Source organism: Thalassophryne amazonica, chromosome 3, assembly GCF_902500255.1.
Source record: "Thalassophryne amazonica chromosome 3, fThaAma1.1, whole genome shotgun sequence".
NCBI lineage: Eukaryota > Metazoa > Chordata > Actinopteri > Batrachoidiformes > Batrachoididae > Thalassophryne > Thalassophryne amazonica.
In genome coordinates this window covers 58,557,415-58,577,979 of record NC_047105.1, presented here as the reverse complement: position 1 = coordinate 58,577,979, position 20,565 = coordinate 58,557,415, and the positions used below count along the sequence as shown (strand labels likewise).

Here is a 20,565-nt window from a genome sequence, read left to right as displayed (position 1 = left end):
TGCCAACAAAACCAAAAGTGATGCAACACCCACATTTCAAACTATCAGGCATGTACAGGCAATGTTACACTGGGCATTAAAAAGACAAGATTCCTCATAATTAAATGTCAACTAATTTTTCCTATATATATGAGCATGTGAATGAAACTTTGACCTTGACCGCAGGCTTTGATTGATCTGGGCAGCCCACCTGGAGTTTGCCCAAAGGCACCTGAAGGACTCTCAGACTGTGAGAAACAAAATTGTCTGGCCTGGCGAAACAAAGATTGAACTCTTTGGCATAAATGGCAGGCGTCATGTTTGAAGAAAACCAGGCACCATGGTGGAGGCAGCATCATGCTGTGGGGATGTGTTGCAGTGACAAGAACTGGGAGACGAGTCAGGATTGAGGGAAAGATGAATGCAGCAATGTACAGAGACATCCTGAATGAAAACCTGCTCCAGAGCACTCAACTTCAGACAAAGGTGCATCAAGTTGTCATTATGAGGTGTTGTGAATAGAATTTTAAGGGAAAAAAAATGAATTTACTCCATTTTGGAATAAGGCTATGAACATACCAAAATGTGGAAAAAGTGAAGCGCTGTGAATACTTTCTGGATGCACCGTACATACTACAGCCTGACTGATATAGCTGTTGGCCGAAAATATTGTCTGATATGAGCCTTTGACAAACGTATCTGTATTTGCATTATTTTTGCCTATATGAAAACTTTTATTTTACCAAATAAAATAAAATAAAATAATAAAATAAATAAAAGTCATTCATTCATTCAAAAAGGTGTTGAAAATGATGTCATTACATACTTTGTCCAGCAGACAATATCCTGGTTACATAGAAGGAAAGGTGATGTAACACAGTGGTAAACATACCACTGCCCCAGCTTTTTTGAAATGTGTTGCAGGCATCCATTTCAAAAAGAGCAAATATTTGCACAAAAACAATAAAGTTTATCAGTTTGAACATTAAATATCTTGTCTTTGTGGTGTGTTCAACTGAATATAGGTTGAAGAGGATTTTCATATCACTGTATTCCATTTTTATTTACATTTCAAACAACATCCCAACTTCACTGGAATTGGGGTTGTAAAAGAGACAGAGGAAAAGCGACCAGCTGCCATTCTTTTCAATCATAGTGGCTGTTTTACAGCAACAATAGGCAAGTGGTCACTTTGCAGCCAGCTAGGCGGGGCCAAAATTGACAAGAACTCTATGTGATGCAAATGCTGAGCAATGCAACACAGTGACTTGCAATCCAAATAGAGGCAACATAATGGGAGAATGACATACGCTGGTTGGTTGTTGGAAAAAATAATCCAAGTTGACAGACTACGTTCTCAGACAGTCAATTTAAATTTAATTCAATTTATTTCCTTTATATAGCACCAAATCAAAACAAAGCTGCCTCAAGGCGTTTTACACAAGTAAGGTCTAATCTTACCAACCCTTACAGCAAGCACACAGGTGACAGTGGTAAGGAAAAACTCCCTCTAATGATGCTGAGGAAGAAGCATCAAGCAGACCAGACTCAGAGGGGTGACCCTCTGCTTAGGCCATTCTAACAGTTAGAAGGTTTTTACAAAGTTTTACAAAGCTGAAGAAGCAGAAAACAGGAAATCAAAATGACATCAAAGACAAGGTGCAATTGCTGAGATGATCATGCAAGCATTTACGCTGCAGGCAGGGGTCATCCAGTGTCCTGGGGTACAGGGCCAGTGTTCATCCCTCATGCAGTCAGTGGATCTGTCATCGCGGCAAACTTTATTCCAAAAGCAGACCGCAGTGTGCGCCATCAGCTTCAGGCATGGCATCTCGTGATCAGTTCAGTGCCCTGTGGTTTGCAGCTGTCAATCTTGTGTGACATCATCAGAACCAAAAGAGCAGAAACAATTGGCCAGAAAAACTACACCTAAGGTACAGTTGTATTGCAAACGTTTAGGCACGCCGATAATTTTCATGATTTTCCTTTATAAATCATTGGTTGTCTGGATCAGAAATTTCAGTTAAATATATCATATAGCAGACAAACACACTGATATTTGAGAAGTGAAAATGAAGTTTCTAGTATTTAAAGAAAGTGTGCAATAATTACTGAAACAAAACTAGGCAGGTGCATAAATTTGGGCACCCTTGTCATTTTATTGATTTGAATACATTTAGCACTAATTATTGGAGCACAAAATTGGTTTGGTAAGCTCATTGACCCTTGAAAATCCTACAGCTAGCCAGGACCCTGTAGTTGGTGCGGACCAAGGTAACTTAGCCGCCGTTAGCTGTCCCCCAGCAGATCCCGAGCAGCCGGGAAAGCAGGCCGGCTGGGTGACTGTGAGGAGGAAGCGTAGTCCTAAACAGAAGCCCCCTGTACACCACCAACCCGTTCACATCTCTAACCATTTTTCCCCACTCGGCGACACACCCGCCGAGGAACAAACTCTGGTTATTGGCGACTCTGTTTTGAGAAATGTGAAGTTAGCGACACAAGCAACCATAGTCAATTGTCTTCCGGGGGCCAGAGCAGGCGACACTGAAGGAAATTTGAAACTGCTGGCTAAGGCTAAGCGTAAATTTGGTAAGATTGTAATTCACGTCGGCAGAAATGACACCCGGTTACGCCAATCGGAGGTCACTAAAATTAGCATTGAATTGGTGTGTAACTTTGCAAAAACAATGTCGGACTCTGTAGTTTTCTCTGGGCCCCTTCCCAATCAGACCGGGAGTGACATGTTTAGCCGTGTGTTCTCCTTGAATTGCTGGCTGTCTGAGTGGTGTCCAAAAAATGAGGTGGGCTTCATAGATAGTTGGCAAAACTTCTGGGGAAAACCTGGTCTTGTTAGGAGAGACGGCATCCATCCCACTTTGGATGGAGCAGCTCTCATTTCTAGAAATCTGGCAAATTTTATTAAACCCTCCAAACCGTGACTATCCAGGGTTGGGACCAGGAAGCAGAGTTGTAGTCTTACACATCTCTCTGCAGCTTCTCTCCCCCTGCCATCCCCCCAATACCCCATCCCCGTAGAGACAGTGCCTGCTCCCAGACCACAAACAACCAGTAAAAATCTATTTAAGCATAAAAATTCAAAAAGAAAAAATAATATAGCACCTTCAACTGCACCACAGACTAAAACAGTTAAATGTGGTTTATTAAACATTAGGTCTCTCTCTTCTAAGTCCCTGTTAGTAAATGATATAATAATTGATCAACATATTGATTTATTCTGCCTTACAGAAACCTGATTACAGCAGGATGAATATGTTAGTTTAAATGAGTCAACACCCCCGAGTCACACTAACTGTCAGAATGCTCGTAGCACGGGCCGAGGGGGAGGATTAGCAGCAATCTTCCACTCCAGCTTATTAATTAATTAAAAACCCAGACAGAGCTTTAATTCATTTGAAACCTTGACTCTTAGTCTTGTCCATCCAAATTGGAAGTCCCAAAAACCAGTTTTATTTGTTGTTATCTATCGTCCACCTGGTCGTTACTGTGAGTTTCTCTGTGAATTTTCAGACCTTTTGTCTGACTTAGTGCTTAGCTCAGATAAGATAATTATAGTGGGTGATTTTAACATCCATATAGATGCTGAGAATGACAGCCTCAACACTGCATTTAATCTATTATTAGACTCAATTGGCTTTGCTCAAAATGTAAATGAGTCCACCCACCACTTTAACCATACTTTAGATCTTGTTCTGACTTATGGTATGGAAATTAAAGACTTAACAGTATTCCCTGAAAACCCCCTTCTGTCTGATCATTTCTTAATAACATTTACTCTGATGGACTACCCAGCAGTGGGGAATAAGTTTCATTACAGTAGAAGTCTTTCGGAAAGCACTGTAACTAGGTTTAAGGATATGATTGCTTCACTGTTATGTTCTCCAATGCCATATACCAACACAGTGCAGAGTAGCTATCTAAACTCTGTGAGTGAGATAGATTATCTCGTCAATAGTTTTACAAGCTCATTGAGCACAACTTTGGATGCTGTAGCTCCTCTGAAAAAGAGAGCGTTAAATCAGAAGTGCCTGACTCCGTGGTATAACTCACAAACTCGCAGCTTAAAGCAGATAACCCGTAAGCTGGAGAGGAAATGGTGTCTCACAAATTTAGAAGATCTTCACTTAGCCTGGAAAAAGAGTCTGTTGCTCTATAAATAAGCCCTCTGTAAAGCTAGGACATCTTACTACTCATCACTAATTGAAGAAAATAAGAACAACCCCAGGTTTCTTTTCAGCACTGTAGCCAGGCTGACAAAGAGTCAGAGCTCTATTGAGCCGAGTATTCCTATAACTTTAACTAGTAATGACTTCATGACTTTCTTTGCTAATAAAATTTTAACTATTAGAGAAAAAATTACTCATAACCATCCCAAAGACATATCGTTATCTTTGGCTGCTTTCAGTAATGCTGGTATTTGGTTAGATTCTTTCTCTCCGATTGTTCTGTCTGAGTTATTTTCATTAGTTACTTCCTCCAAACCATCAACATGTCTATTAGACCCCATTCCTACCAGGCTGCTCAAGGAAGCCCTACCATTAATTAATGCTTCGATCTTAAATATGATCAATCTATCTTTATTAGTTGGCTATGTACCAAAGGCTTTTAAGGTGGCAGTAATTAAACCATTACTTAAAAAGCCATCACTTGACCCAGCTATCTTAGCTAATTATAGGCCAATCTCCAACCTTCCTTTTCTCTCAAAAATTCTTGAAAGGGTAGTTGTAAAACAGCTAACTGTTCATCTGCAGAGGAATGGTCTATTTGAAGAGTTTCAGTCAGGTTTTAGAATTCATCATAGTACAGAAACAGCATTAGTGAAGGTTGCAAATGATCTTCTTATGGCCTCAGACAGTGGACTCATCTCTGTGCTTGTCCTGTTAGACCTCAGTGCTGCTTTTGATACTGTTGACCATAAAATTTTATTACAGAGATTAGAGCATGCCATAGGTATTAAAGGCACTGCGCTGCGGTGGTTTTATCTAATAGATTACAATTTGTTCATGTAAATGAGGAGTCTTCTTCACAGACTAAGGTTAATTATGGAGTTCCACAAGGTTCTGTGCTAGGACCAATTTTATTCACTTTATACATGCTTCCCTTAGGCAGTATTATTAGAAAGCATTGCTTAAATTTTCATTGTTACGCAGATGATACCCAGCTTTATCTATCCATGAAGCCAGAGGACACACACCAATTAGCTAAACTGCAGGAATGTCTTACAGACATAAAGACATGGATGAACTCTAATTTCCTGCTTTTAAATTCAGATAAAACTGAAGTTATTGTACTTGGCCCCACAAATCTTAGAAACATGGTGTCTAACCAGATCCTTGCTCTGGATGGCATTACCCTGACCTCTAGTAATACTGTGAGAAATCTTGGAGTCATTTTTGATCAGGATATGTCCTTCAATGCGCATATTAAGCAAATATGTAGGACTGCTTTTTTACATTTGTGCAATATCTCTAAAATTAGAAAGGTCTTGTCTCAGAGTGATGCTGAAAAACTAATTCATGCATTTATTTCCTCTAGGCTTGACTATTGTAATTCATTATTATCAGGTTGTCCTAAAAGTTCCCTGAAAAGCCTTCAGTTAATTCAAAATGCTGCAGCTAGAGTACTGACGGGGACTAAAAGGAGAGAGCATATTTCACCCATATTGGCCTCTCTTCATTGGCTTCCTGTTAATTCTAGAACAGAATTTAAAATTCTTCTTCTTACTTATAAGGTTTTGAATAATCAGGTCCCATCTTATCTTAGGGACCTCTTATTACCATATCACCCCAATAGAGCGCTTCGCTCTCAGACTGCAGGCTTACTTGTAGTTACTAGGGTTTTTAAGAGTAGAATGGGAGGCAGAGCCTTCAGCTTTCAGGCTCCTCTCCTGTGGAACCAGCTCCCAATTCAGATCAGGGAGACAGACACCCTCTCTACTTTTAAGATTAGGCTTAAAACTTTCCTTTTGCTAAAGCTTATAGTTAGGGCTGGACCAGGTGACCCTGAACCATCCCTTAGTTATGCTGCTATAGAGTTAGACTGCTGGGGGGTTCCCATGATGCACTGAGTGTTTCTTTCTCTTTCTGCTCTGCATGCACCACTCTGCATTTAATCATTAGTGATTGATCTCTGCTCTTTTCCACAGCATGTCTTTTTCCTGATTCTCTCCCCTCAGCCCCAACCAGTCCTAGAAGAAGACTGCCCCTCCCTGAGCCTGGTTCTGCTGGAGGTTTCTTCCTGTTAAAAGGGAGTTTTTCCTTCCCACTGTCGCCAAGTGCTTGCTCACGGGGGGTCGTTTTGACCGTTGGGGTTTTTCTGTAATTATTGTATGGCTTTTGCCTTACAATATAAAGCGCCTTGGGGCAACTGTTTGTTGTGATTTGGTGCTATATAAATAAAATTGATTTGATTTGACCTCCTTACACAGGTGAATCCAATCATGAGAAAGGGTATTTAAGGTGGCCAATTCCAAATGTTTCTCCTCTTTGCATCTCTTCTAATGAGTGGCAACATGGGACCCTCTAAACAACTCTCAAATGACCTGAAAACATAGACTGTTCAACATCATTGTTTAGGGGAAGGATACAAAAATTTATCTGAGAGATTTCAGCTGTCAGTTTCCACTGTGAGGAACATAGTGAGGAAATGGAAGTCCACAGGCACAGTACTAGTTAAGGCCTGTAGTGGCAGGCCAAGAAAAATCTCAGATAAGCTGAAGCGAATGATGGTGACAACAGTCATAGTCAACCCACAGACCTGCTCCAAAGAACTACATGATCTTGCTGCAGATAGTGTCTCTGTGCATCGTTCAACTATACAGCACACTTGCACAAGGAGATGCTGTACAATGCTGTAATGCAGAGGAAGCCTTTTCTGCGTACACGCCACAAACAGTCGATTGAGGTATGCTAAAGCACATTTGGACAAGCCAGCTTCATTTTGGAATAAGGTGATGTGGACTGATGAAACTAAATTTGAGTTATTTGGATATAACAAGGGGCGGTGTGCATGGCTGAAAAAGAACACAGCATTCCAAGAAAAACACTTGCTACCTACAGTAAAATTTGGAGGTGGTTCCATCATGCTGTGTGGCTGTGTGGCCAGTGCAGGTACTGGGAATCTTGTTAAAGTTGAGGGACACATGGATTCCAGTCAATATCAGCAGATTCTTGAGAACAATGTTCATGAATCAGTGACAAAGTTGAAGTTGCGCCGGAGCTCGACCTTTCAACAAGACAATGACCCTAAACACTGTTCAAAATCTATTAAGGCATTCATGCAGACAAACAAGTACAACATTCCTGAATGGCCATCTCAGTTCCCTGAATATTATTGAAAATCTGTGGTGTGATTTTAAGAGGGCTGTCCATGCTCAGAAACCAACAAAGCTGAGGTTTTGTAAAGAAGAATGGTTCAAAGTACCTTCAACCAGAATCCAGAATGTCATTGGAGGCTATGGGAAGCATTTAGAGGGTATTATTTCTGCAAAAGGAGGATCTACTAAATATTGATTTTTTTTTTTTTGGGGGGGGGGGGGGGGGGGGGGGGGTGTAAATTTATGCACCTGCCTAATTTTGTTTAAAGAATTATTGCACACTTTCTGTAAATCCTATAAACTTCATTTCACTTCTCAAATATCACTGTGTTTGTCTGCTATATGATATATTTAACTGAAATTGCTGAGCCAAACAACCAATGAGACATGACACAAAACTAAAGTCATTTCAAATGGCAACTTTCTGGCTTTAAGAAACACTATAAGAAATCAAGAAAAAAAAATTGTGGCAGTCAGTAACGGTTACTTTTTTAGACCAAGCAGAGAGAAAAAAATATGGAATCACTCAATTCTGAGGAAAAAATTATGGAATCATGAAAAACAAAAGAACGCTCCAACACATCACTAGTATTTTGATGCACCACCTCTGGCTTTTTATAACAGCTTGCAGTCTCTGAGGGATGGACTTAATGAGTGACAAACAGTACTCTTCATCAATCAGGCTCCAAATTTCTCTGACTGCTGTTGCCAGATCAGCTTTGCAGGTTGGAGCCTTGTCATGGACCATTTTCTTCAACTTCAACCAAAGATTTTCAATTGGATTAAGATACGGACTATTTGCAGGCCATGACATTGACCCTATGTGTCTTTTTGCAGGGAATGTTTTCACAGTTTTTGCTCTATGGCAAGATGCATTATCATCTTGAAAAATGATTTCATCATCCCCAAACTTCCTTTCAATTGATGGGATAAGAAAAGTGTCCAAAATATCAACGTAAACTTGTGCATTTATTGATGATGTAATGACAGCCATCTTCCCAGTGCCTTTACCTGACATACAGCATTTGTTTTGTTGTGCATCTTCGATTTTTGAGACATATCGCTTTAAGTTTTCTGTCTTGACGCTTTGATGTCTTCCTTGGTCTACCAGTATGTTTGCCTTTAACAACCTTCCCATGTTGTTTGTATTTGGTCCTGAGTTTAGACACAGCTGACTGTGAATAACCAACATCTTTTGCAACATTGCATGATGATTTACCCTCTTTTAAGAGTTTGATAATCCTCTCCTTTGTTTCAATTGACATCTCTCGTGTTGGAGCCATGATTCATGTCAGTCCACTTGGTGCAACAGCTCTCCAAGGTGTGATCACTCCTTTTTAGATGCAGACTAACGAGCAGATCTGATTTGATGCAGGTGTTAGTTTTGGGGATGAAAATGTACAGGGTGATTCCATAATTTTTTCCTCAGAATTGAGTGAGTCCATATTTTTTTCACTCTGCTTGGTCTAAAAAGTAACCGTTACTGACTGCCACAATTATTTTTCCTGATTTCTTATAGTGTTTCTTAAAGCCAGAAAGTTGCCATTTGAAATGACTTTAGTTTTGTGTCAAGTCTGTGATCTGCTTTTTTCTACAAAATTAAACAACTGAATGAACATCCTCTGAGGCCGGTGATTCCATAATTTTTGCCAGGGGTTGTATAAAGGAAAATCATGGAAATCATCAGGGGTGCCCAATCCTTTTCATATAACTGTATAATTCATGAACAGTACATCGACACGAAAGCAGAGAAAATAGTAAGGTGATTGCCGGCTGCTAGCCCTAAGCTTCACTCACAGAGGCACAGACCTGTTCCATTGCAAATAAAATTAATATTTATAAAAATTAATAAAAAGGATAGGAAACATAGTACCATACTATGCCAATATGCTAGCCATACGAGAGGGAGAACAGATGCATCTTAAGTATGGACTTGAAAGTCTCTACAGAATCTGTTTTATCTCTGTATAGAGATCATTCCACAAAATAGGGGAACAATAACAGAAAGCTCTGTGGCCCACAGACTTTTATTCACCCTATGGACACAAAGTAGTCCTGCACCCTGAGAACGCAGAGCCTGGATCAGTACATAGGGTTTAATTAGGTCAGCTATGTAGGGAGGTGCTCGTCCTTGAATAACTTCACGGAACCTTAAAATCTGGTCTCACAGAGACAGGAAGTCAGTGAAAAGATGCAAAAATGGGTGTAATGTGGTCAAACTTTCTGCTTCCTGTCAAAAGTCTGGCAGGAGCATTTTTGAACCAATTGGAGACCTCTAATGCTGGACTGCAACAAACCAGAAAATAGAACATTGCAGTAGTCTAATCTAGAAGAAACAAATGCATGAATCAGGGCCTCAGCATCAGCCACAGACAGGATAGGATGAGTCTTCGCTATATTCGCCGGTGGAAGAAAGCAGTCCTCGTAATATCTCTAATGTGTAGGTCAAAGGACCATGTGGCATCAAAAATCACCCCAAGGTTCCTCACTTTGTTAGTGTGATGCATAACACACGAGCCTTGGTTAAGAGTTAGCTAGTCAAACTGATACTGATGTCTTGCTGGACCAAGAACCATAATTTCGGTCTTGTCCAAGTTTAAAAGAAACTGTTGGACATCCAGCATTTCACTGACACAAGGCAATCTTCTAAGGACTTTATGTGTATGAGATTACCAGCAGTTATCGGCATGTACAACAGAGTGTCATGACCATAGCAATGAAAAGTAATCCCACAATGCTGCAGTATGTGCCAAAGGGGTGTGATCTGGCTGAGGTCCATCAGGACTAAAACCTCAAGACACAAAAACAGCTTCTTTCCATCTGCAGCTAGACTAATGAATAATGCCAGAGACCCCATTTACTCTGCCTTCCACCTGCTCCCCCCACTTCCACAACGTACAGATTGGTCATCCCTGCACTGAAAGGTACTCTACATCTGAACATCAATCACATGCTTCTGCACAGTACCATTCCACCATGCTGTATTTATTATTTTACAGTGAACATAGTTTTGCCAATTTGATGCTTTTATATCTTACATAAGTGTTTTTTCCTTTTCTTTTTTTGTTGTTATTTATGCACCAACAACACCAGATCAAATTCCTTGTATGTGAGAACTTACTTGGCAATACGTTTGATTCTGATAAAGGGAGAAAAGCAGGAGGCCTAAGACAGAACCCTGTGGACCCCCATATTTCATGTCACCAAGGTTATAAGTAGTGCTGTTGTACAAAACACAATGAGAGTGACTGATTAGGTATGATGTCAACCGTGCAAGGCCATTCCCAGTAATCCAAAAATGATTCTCCAGCTTATTAAGTAAAATATGATGATCCACCGGATCAAATGCAGCACTAAGATCTAACAGCACCAGAACCATAGTGGTGTCTGAATCCATTACAAGCAGGTCATTTATCATTTTAGTGAGAGCTGTCTCTGTGGAATGATATGTTCTAAATGCAGACTGCAGTGGGTCAAAGAGATTATTCTTAGAAGGTGGTCCATGAGCTGCTGTGAAACCACTTTATCCAGAATTTTAAAATAAAATTATAGATTTGATGGTCAAAATTAGATTTCTTATGTAATGGTTTAATCAACTGCAGATATGAAATATTTAGTAACAAATTCCGAGGTTAGTGACAGGTTGATAATTTCCAACACAATAGGCCCAAGAGTGGGCTACAGGACTCTAACCAGTTTTGCTGGTATAACAGACAGATTGTGCTTTTAGCAGATGTTACAAGTCACACGTAAGTGATCATTAAAGTAAGGCAAGTGTGTTTTGGGGAAGGCGAGGTTTTAATGTAGATGGAGCAATCATGCCCAATGTGGCTGAGTTTCAACTGTCCACAAGACTGAATGGTCATTTTTCGAAAGTAAATACTAAGATATCAGGCAGTCTGGCTTCAAGTTCTATTGTAGTTGAGGAGTTGATGTGTCGCCGTGATGATAAATAAGCTTCTCATTCCAGTGAACAAGGCAACAAGACTGTAAACTTAATAAGTGAGTGATCTGGGACCACTGATGCAAGAGGCATGATGTCAATATTTGTGACAACGATACTACGTACGAGGACCAAATCCAGGGTATTTCCACTAATGTGTGTTGAATCCTGAATGCACTGCTGGAATCCTAATACATCTATAATTTCCCTAAATGATTTGCAGACAGGATCAGAAAGGTTATTTATATGAATGTTAAAGTCACCAATAATCAGATTGTTATCAGCACAGGTTACCAAAATAGAAATTCATCTTAGGATTCAGATCATGGGCTCGGGAGCCTTACATACGGTGACAAAATAACATGATTGATTTTTATTCTTTTGACCTTGGCTATACGTAGTATCCTGGGCAGAGCATAGAATCAGATGTTCAAACAAATTATATTTTAGACCACCAGCAGCTAATAAACTAAATCCAGATTTATGAATTAGAGCAACACCCCTGCCTTTCCTCGTATTATGAGGGACGTGACTAAATGTGTACAGAGGGGGGTAGGCTTCATTTAAGGTGAGGACAGCAGTAGGTTTAAATCAAGTTTCACATAAAACAATCATATCTAAGTGGTGATTTATAATTAAAACATTTATCAACAGTGATTTTGAGGACAGTAACCTTATGTTAATGAGACCCAGACTAATGGCCTCAGTGGGGTGCATCTAGATTTCTAAACACTTTTATATGTCCATATCATCAGGCTCTAATGCATATGATCATAACTGAACAGAGATCAAGGCAATCTCAAGAGCATACGCATCTGGTGGTGTTGCAAAAAAACAAACAAACAAACAAAAAAAAACACATACATACACACACACATATCAATCAATCAATCAATCAACTTTTTTCTTATATAGCGCCAAATCACAACAAACAGTTGCCCCAAGGCGCTCAATATACACATATATATATATATATATATGTGTGTGTGTGTAGATACACACACACACACACACACACACACACACACACACACACACACACACACACACACACACACACACACACACACACACACACACACACACACACACACACACACACACACACACACACGTATGAATGTATGAACTGAGTATTTGTTGTTTTTCTCTGTTTTAGTTTGCTATATACCGAGAACTTGAGTAAAGTAAACTGAAGATATGTACCTTGGACTACAATAAATTATAAACAACACTTTTCTACTTTCATGCATTTTAGAAACTCAACAACAAATGGAATAATCATAAATATATGACGGATCAATTTAAAATGAAAATAATCAACCAAAAAAAAAAAAAGTGTTGCAGTGTTACAGGAAGTGATACTCCCTCGCAAAACAACCATCGGGTTTAAGAAAAAACTGATTCATTAGTTTCTGCGTAAAGCAGCTAACAGACAGATGAAAACATAACCTCCTACGGAGAGTAACAATTCTCACATAATGAGTGCTGCAAGGTTTAAAACAGCTCCAATTTCCTAACTTTATCCTCTAAAAACAAACTTACAATGACTGATCTACAGTGGCATGAAACTCCTGCAACAAATTTTAATAATTGTAAATAACTGGCTTGCCAAACACCATCCTCTTAATGTACACAACTGAATGCAAATAATAGATCAATTTCATTCATCACAGGCGTAATCCTACCTGAAGTTGATGCAAAGGAGGGACCAGATGCTTGTCATAGTTTAAACATAAATGCTCCAAAAAAAAAAAAAAAAGATGCTGCATTTATGTACTGATGAAGAGAGGAAGAAAAGTAAAGACAATTGAGAATAAGAGCTCTCATCTGAATTGCATCACTGCCTCCTGATCTCATGTCTCCTAGCGGGGGCAGATGTGGTGTGGGGATCTAACCCACCCTGTCAACACCTCCCCCCACTCCCTGAGTTCCTGCTGGTGTGTCAGAGGGGCAGTTAGCTTTGTGGCAGTGGAAAGTGAGATGAAATTTGGATGCGATGTCAGAAAAGTGGAGTGAGACATCCCAGTCGAGACGGGATCAGCAGCAACGAGACTCATTAGCATGCGCAGGGATGTGGATGGTTTAACGTCTGCAAGAGTTCAACAAAGGCATCAAAACCTCAGAGGCTTCCAGATGCGAGCTGTGTACTGCCATTACTCCAATTAACGTCATTATATTTAGCCTCATAAGACCGACTGCACTTTAAGTAAAAAAAAACTGTGCTAAATAAGACAGCTCTTGAATTCTGAAAAGTGGTCCACTGATTACGTTTATTAACTATAAATTTCTAAGATTGATTATAACAAGCCAAACATCTGCTAGCAAACAAACAGCAACATAAAAACAAAATCATCTTTAACAGCTGCAATGTTACCATCAGAGACGATCAAGTGCACACTGAGCAGATTTTCATTCTTCATCATCCCCGTTCTGTATGACGAGGGCCAAGCTGTCACAGTAACATCTGTGGAGGCCATTTATAAGCCAAGGCTTTCTCCACCAGTCACACGCCATGGCTGTCATAATATTTTGCCATTCCACATAATGCCACTGTAAACAGCTGCTGGCCATCATGAGTAAAAAAAGAGATATCCCAGGAAAACTTAATTCATAAAATGTGTTTTAATCCAGCGTCAACCTCCTGTGCTGAAAAATGAAGCAAACATGGAAGTGCCAAAATCAGCAATTCCTTGAATGGTTACTTAAGGCTGGCTCCAAAAGTGAGTCAATCTCCACAGAACACCACTTTAAAGTCTTCAAGTTTACAGCATAAATACACATTTACAGCCTGGCACAAAAGGGGGGTTTGGTCTCTTGAACCAGTTACCCCAGTCACAATAACTGTACAAAGACTGGTTGGGTGGGTGGGGGGTATTTCACTCATCCTCTTCAGCTATTTTAAGCCAGAAACTTATAAATACTAAGGAGAATGGTCACCTTGACTGACAGCTAGTGCCCGGGGTCCAACGCCATACTAGCAGTGGCAGCTAGCTACTGTAAACTTGACTTTTATGTTTGACTCGACATTTGTCCTTTTTCAGCATTGTATGACAAATATCTGAGATAACATGATTTGCGGTTAATTGTATTAACAGATAATCAAGAAGTCTGTGCTTCAGTATTTCCACAGAGTCAAATTGTAGCATTACCATATTTTCAAAAAACAAAACAAAAAACAAAACAGAAAAATGCTTCTTGAAGAGGAAAAACAAAGTCACATTACAGTGTAAGTCACAATTTTTTTTTCCCTTTATATAGAGCTAACTTGTCAACACAGTGATTTTCCTCTGGAAGACACATTATGTCCTACATACTTAACATGAGGACTTTAAAATTCCAAAAGATAAGCCAGATGCACAAATAAAAGTGCATTGAACAACATACTGAATGTTATTTGATGCAGTTCAGACAAAAGGAATCGTCAGATGCACACAGAGACATGAACAGTGGATTTTTGCAGAAAGCCCTCATCCTGTGGTGTGTGTCTAAATGACTTAAATTCTAAAAATAAGAAAAATGGACAAATAAATGTGCATTGAACACCATATTGGATGACATATGACACAGATGAAAACACACTGCAGGCTCACAATAATGAAAACACTCCAATAAAATTGTGAGTACATTTGATTTTGTGAGCTATTTAAATTGCGATTTTTGTGCATTGTTGTAGTGGACGTTTAATATTGTGCTTATTACTTTGTTATTGGAATTTATTTTATTTTTTTATCTATCGTTTGAACTTGACTCAGCAGAGACCCGCGCAGCATTTGGAGCTGTGTGAACAGAACGGAGGATGATTCTCGTTTCTTTCTCGCAACAATACAGGAGTCCCAGTTAGTAACTTTAATCCTCACAAAAGTGACTCACGATTTCACATATTCAGGGAGGAAAGTGGTGAAAAACAAAAAAGCTGAAACCCAAAATTACCTCCAACACCACCCATACGAAAATGTTTGAATTCTCGAAGCTCTGAAATGCAATCTGGGACTATTCCAGACAATAAACTGCAGTGAGTGCAGAATCCATTTTGGTGAGAAAAAAAACCCCCAACTTTCCTTATTCAAATTCATTCCAGTAGTATTCTGCTCTTACAAGGATGCAGCAGTTTTCTAGCTTGGCAGATAGTTTTGGAGGAAATCACTGAAGAAATTAACATATTGAAAATATGGTTTGATAAACAAACTGTCATTAAACTTGAATAAGACAGGGATGAAATGGAGGTGTAAGAGTCACTAGGTCTTCACAGGAAACACTTATTTATTTCTGTATGTATGTATGTATTTATTTATTTATGTATGTTCATTGTTAGTTGGTTTTATATTTTCTGTTGCATTTTTATTCAGGTTCTTTTTGTCTCTTTCTCTAAAATTGTATATAATCATTAGATTCATTATTATTACTATTATTGTTGTGCTTGCTATTATTATTAATATATAAACAAAAATCATTTTACATTTTAAATAATTTTTAAATTTTTAAATTTAAATAATTTTTAAATGTTACAATTTGTAATACATTTGACTCTTTTACGACAACAAACGCTTGACAGCTGCAACTGCTTAATGCTAATTTTAACATTGAAAATGCCATAGACATGCTAACATGCTATCGGTCCCGTTTTTAAGTTATAAAATACGTCTATCAACTGTTTCAGAAGACCATAACAGGTTGGTTTAACATAAAAAAAGGTAAATAATACTCTCAGCCATATGCTCTTTAGGGTTTTAGCGGGGGAAAGTGAAAGAAAAAAATTAATCAACGAAGCAATCGAAGCACTGCTTCGATCTGCGAATCACTGCTTCGACTGGTTCAAGGATCAAAGCAAAGCCGCGCTGCAGAAAAGTTGATTACAGACCCGCTGCAGGGTCTGTAATCAATGTAGAGAAATTAGAATTTTCCTGACAAAACACCCCCAGAAACAACGGCCACTCTGAAGGACCGATAAAGGAATCGTTAAGTAAAAAGGTTATTGATGTCGGTGGATCGAATCATTTCTTAACGATACTCGAAAGGAACCGGTTCTCGATACCCATCCCTACTCCTGCTGGCCTCCGTCACACTAGCACCATCAGGTATGCATTGCTTGGTGCCGTTAGTTACGACAACAGTGTCACAGGTACAGAAGCAATATGCCTGTCATTTTTTTTTAATACTGCAATCAAGCCACCTGTTAAATAAACAACTTCCCAGTTCACAAAAAATATCTGTTCACCAGTCATATGAATTCAGGTGACCTAGCCTGTTAGCCTTAGATTGTTTAGCTATCTAGGTAATGTCAAGATAGGTGGGCATATTCAGCTTTATTCATCCCAACCAGGTCATGACAGTCCTGCCTAGGCTCCACACCTCTATCCATATATGGGTTGGTTGGGACATATGTAGAGTCTGACTCTCCCAAGATGCAACACCTAGAGTCGTCCCATTTGGGTTTCAACCTGCCCTTCAGAAAACCTATGGATGATGTAATGGAGGGTGGGCCCAGTATACAATGCATGGCTTGAATTCATATTACACAACCCCCACTGCCATGCAAAATAAAATCTCAAAGACCACATACAAACTGTGCGAAACAAGGAGTAGAATCCAAAGAAACAGTGAATAATCTTGGAACAAACTGTGGACACAGTCCATACTGCTATCTGTAACTCATTAGCCATCCGCTAGTGCCAGTGGCCTGTTCTGTATAATTACTAAAGCTCCACTGGCTGAAAATCAGCTCAGCAGATGAAGACACAGCTGAGCCTCCCGCTGGCAGTGGAAAGCCTTCAGGTCTCCTGGCCCACAACCAGGTGGGTGATGGGCCTGGTAGGACAGAGAAGGTGAAAAATTTGTCTGACTCTTAAACCATCAGAGCCAGCTTAAGTGCACATAAACAAATTAAATGCACAGCATAAGCTGTGTATCTGTGTGTTTTGGAAGTGAAGCATCAGAACTAAAATTACAAGATACGTGACTTAAAATGTGAGCATAAAAAAAACTAAGGTTGCATCTGTCAGTGGCAGCAAAGTTACTCAGAGGTCAAATGAGAAAAGCATTACTCTTGATTATCTTTTCAAAGGGGCAGTGTTTCTCCTAGGATTTTTGTCAAGACCATGGAACTCATGACACATCTTTCCGCTGCCCCCACCTAAAATTAAGTGCCAACTTTTAATATATTTTTGGTTTTCTGAAATTGGCACAGTGCCAGAATTACAAACAACTGCCATTCACAGTCCTACTATGAAATGGAAGCTGCTGGAACATCAGCATCACTGTCTATGGCTAACTGAGGTATACGTCTCTATGGACGAGGCTACGGTCTAAGGTAATTTCCACACTCATAACCTTCCTGTCATGTTCAGGTCAAATCTGACCAATTTACACTTTAAAACACTCATAAATATTGTGTTTTACATCCGACTGCCTCAAGGCCTCATGATATCCTCCACACTGTGGCACTTGAACATCTAAAAGTGATGATCACCACTTTTATTGAATTTTGAGTGGTTTAGTCAACCTTTGTGGTGTTCCCGGTCAAAAGTGACCGTCATAGGAAATTAATGGGTATCCAGATTATATTCATCCATCAGATGAGAAAACATGCCCATACACACCACGCCAATACACACATGAACATACATTTCAGACTGAACAATGCCTTCTTTTGTGGTTAACATCTCTTTGCCACCTTGATGTGCTGATCCCCCTACATGAACCACCTTCCTGATGAAACAATGTATCAAACGAGGTCTGTCAATAAAGTATAGGTCCTTTTTATTTTTTTCAAAAACTATATGGATTTCATTCATATGTTTTATGTCAGACATGCTTGAACCCTCGTGCGCATGCGTGAGTTTTTCCACACCTGTCGGTGACGTCATTCGCCTGTGAGCACTCCTTGTGGGAGGAGTCGTCCAGCCCCTCGTCGGAATTCCTTTGTCTGAGAAGTTGCTGAGAGACTGGCGCGTTGTTTGATCAAAATTTTTTCTAAACCTGTGAGACACATGGAAGTGGACACGGTTCAAAAAATTAAGCTGGTTTTCGGTGAAAATTTTAACGGCTGATGAGAGATTTTGAGGTGATACTGTCGCTTTAAGGACTTCCCACAGTGTGAGACGTCGTGCAGCGGTCCCAGGCTTCATCGTCAGCCTGTTTCAAGCTGGAAAACCTCCACATTTCAGGCTCTATTGATCCAGGACGTCGTGAGAGAACAGAGAAGTTTCAGAAGAAGTCGGTTTCAGCATTTTATCCGGATATTCCGCTGTTAAAGGAGATTTTTTTTTAATGAAAGACGTGTGGGCGGATTGCAGCGTCGGCTCGCAGCCGCTGCGACGCTCCACCACAGGAAAAACACCTCTGTTGGAAGCCTTAAGGACAAGTTGGAACATGTCCAGCTGTTAAACAATTTCTCATACACTCACTCCACTGAAAGCCATCAAAAGCCGCCTGGATTTTACAAATGGTTATCAACACAGAGGTGTTTTCCCTGTGCCGCCGTTTTTCGAACCGTGTCCACTTCGATGTGCCTCACAGGTTTAGAAAAAATTTTGATCAAACAAAGCGCCAGTCTCTCAGCAACTTCTCAGACAAAGGAATTCCGACGAGGGGCTGGACGACTCCTCCCACAAGGAGTGCTCACAGGCGAATGACGTCACCGACAGGCGTGGAAAAACTCACCCATGCACACGAGGGTTCAAGCATGTCTGACATAAAAACATTATGAATGAAATCCATATAGTTTTTGAAAAAAATAAAAAGGACCTATACTTTATTGACAGACCTCGTATCATCACACAGACTAGACAGGTGTCTCTAAACTCATCTCTTTCCTGTGCTGTTGTGCCTACCCTCCTTGTGAAGCACACCTTCCAGACCAATCAATGTATCACATCTTCACACAGACCACCAAAATATAGCTTAAATATAGTGGCCAAGCAGGGGTGGCGGCCAAGTGGTTAATGCACTTGGTTTCAGTTCAGAAGGTTCTGGGTTCAAATCCCACCCCTGCCACATTTCTCCATGTAATGTGGAGTTGCGTCAGGAAGGGCATCCGGAGTAAAACCTGTGCCAATTCAACATGCAGATCCACCTTGGATTTGCTGTGGCGACCCCAAGTGCAAAAACAAGGGAGCAGCCGAAGGGACTTACTTAGGTGAGTGACCAGGCGGTTTTCTGTCAGAGAGGCTCTGGACTAGAACAAGATGAAGAGGGAACTGAAGTTGAACAAGATAGGGGTGGTTCATTTTGGAATACATTTTCAGTGCCTATTTGTATTTTCACTGCAGTTATTCATGTTAACTACTACTCTGAGACATTGTTAACAGCTAAAAAGAGTATTAAAAAAATTGGTGGTGATTAAAGGATTTTGTGCTAATTTAAGAAATGTTAAAACAGAGCAGTCAAATTTGCCCAGAAACACTAAAGTAAGGGGATGGGGGAGTGAACACGGCAGAAGGGTTAAGCATGGTGATGGTAGCATCCAAGGTTGTGGGAAGATGACTTGGGTTGGTGGTACTGTTGCATTGTATCCTGCTAAGCCAAAAAGAAACACATCCAAAAAGGCTACACACATTATTTACTATATTTCATTTCAACCACCTACCTGTGACAGGGCACAGACATACATTGTCAGTAGGGGTGGGACAATCAAACTAAACCTCAAGCAATTTATCATGGCCACGTATGGATTGACACAAAGGCTTCAATCATTAATCGAGTGCAGAAAATCCACTGCCTTGCCCACAGCCACAGACATGCTGCCGTTTATTTCCACTCCACTGGTATATTTTCAAAAAAGAAAATAAACTATATTGTATTTTAATTTTGGTTTAAACTGTAGCCACATCAAAAGAACTGTGCAACCAATTATTTGTGTGTGCAGGAAGGTACAGTGAGCAAGTTATATATATATATATATATATATATATATATATATATATAGTGTGCTGTGTACGCTGTACTCCTCTAGACACACAGAAAAATGCTCAAATTAAATGTGTACTATCAAAATATTACATCCAAAGCAATCACATCAAATAAGCTGAAATGCTACTCACACCCGACTCGCTCAGCAGCAGGATCACCTCTGGACTGCCAGATTGTCCGGCATATATGTGTTTACTGCTAGAGTTGGTTTGATAACATTCTTAAAAAAATGGTGAAGTGCTTGATCATGGAAGACAGGTCAGAAGCCCAACACTAATTACCAGCATACACGCCCCCACCCCTCCTTCAAATAAACCCCCCCAAAAAAACATGCTAGAAAATGTGTTACAAGTGTTGCAAATAATATGACCAAATTAAGTTATAAACCACTATGTTGAAG

The 20,565-nt window shown here is 39.9% G+C and overlaps 1 protein-coding gene across 3 annotated transcripts in view; it reads right to left on the bottom strand.

Moving 5' to 3' along the window:
• The window catches only part of ca16b (carbonic anhydrase XVI b), a 435,606-nt gene that overhangs the window by 47,216 nt on the left and 367,825 nt on the right, over nt 1-20,565 (bottom strand). The window lies entirely within an intron of this gene.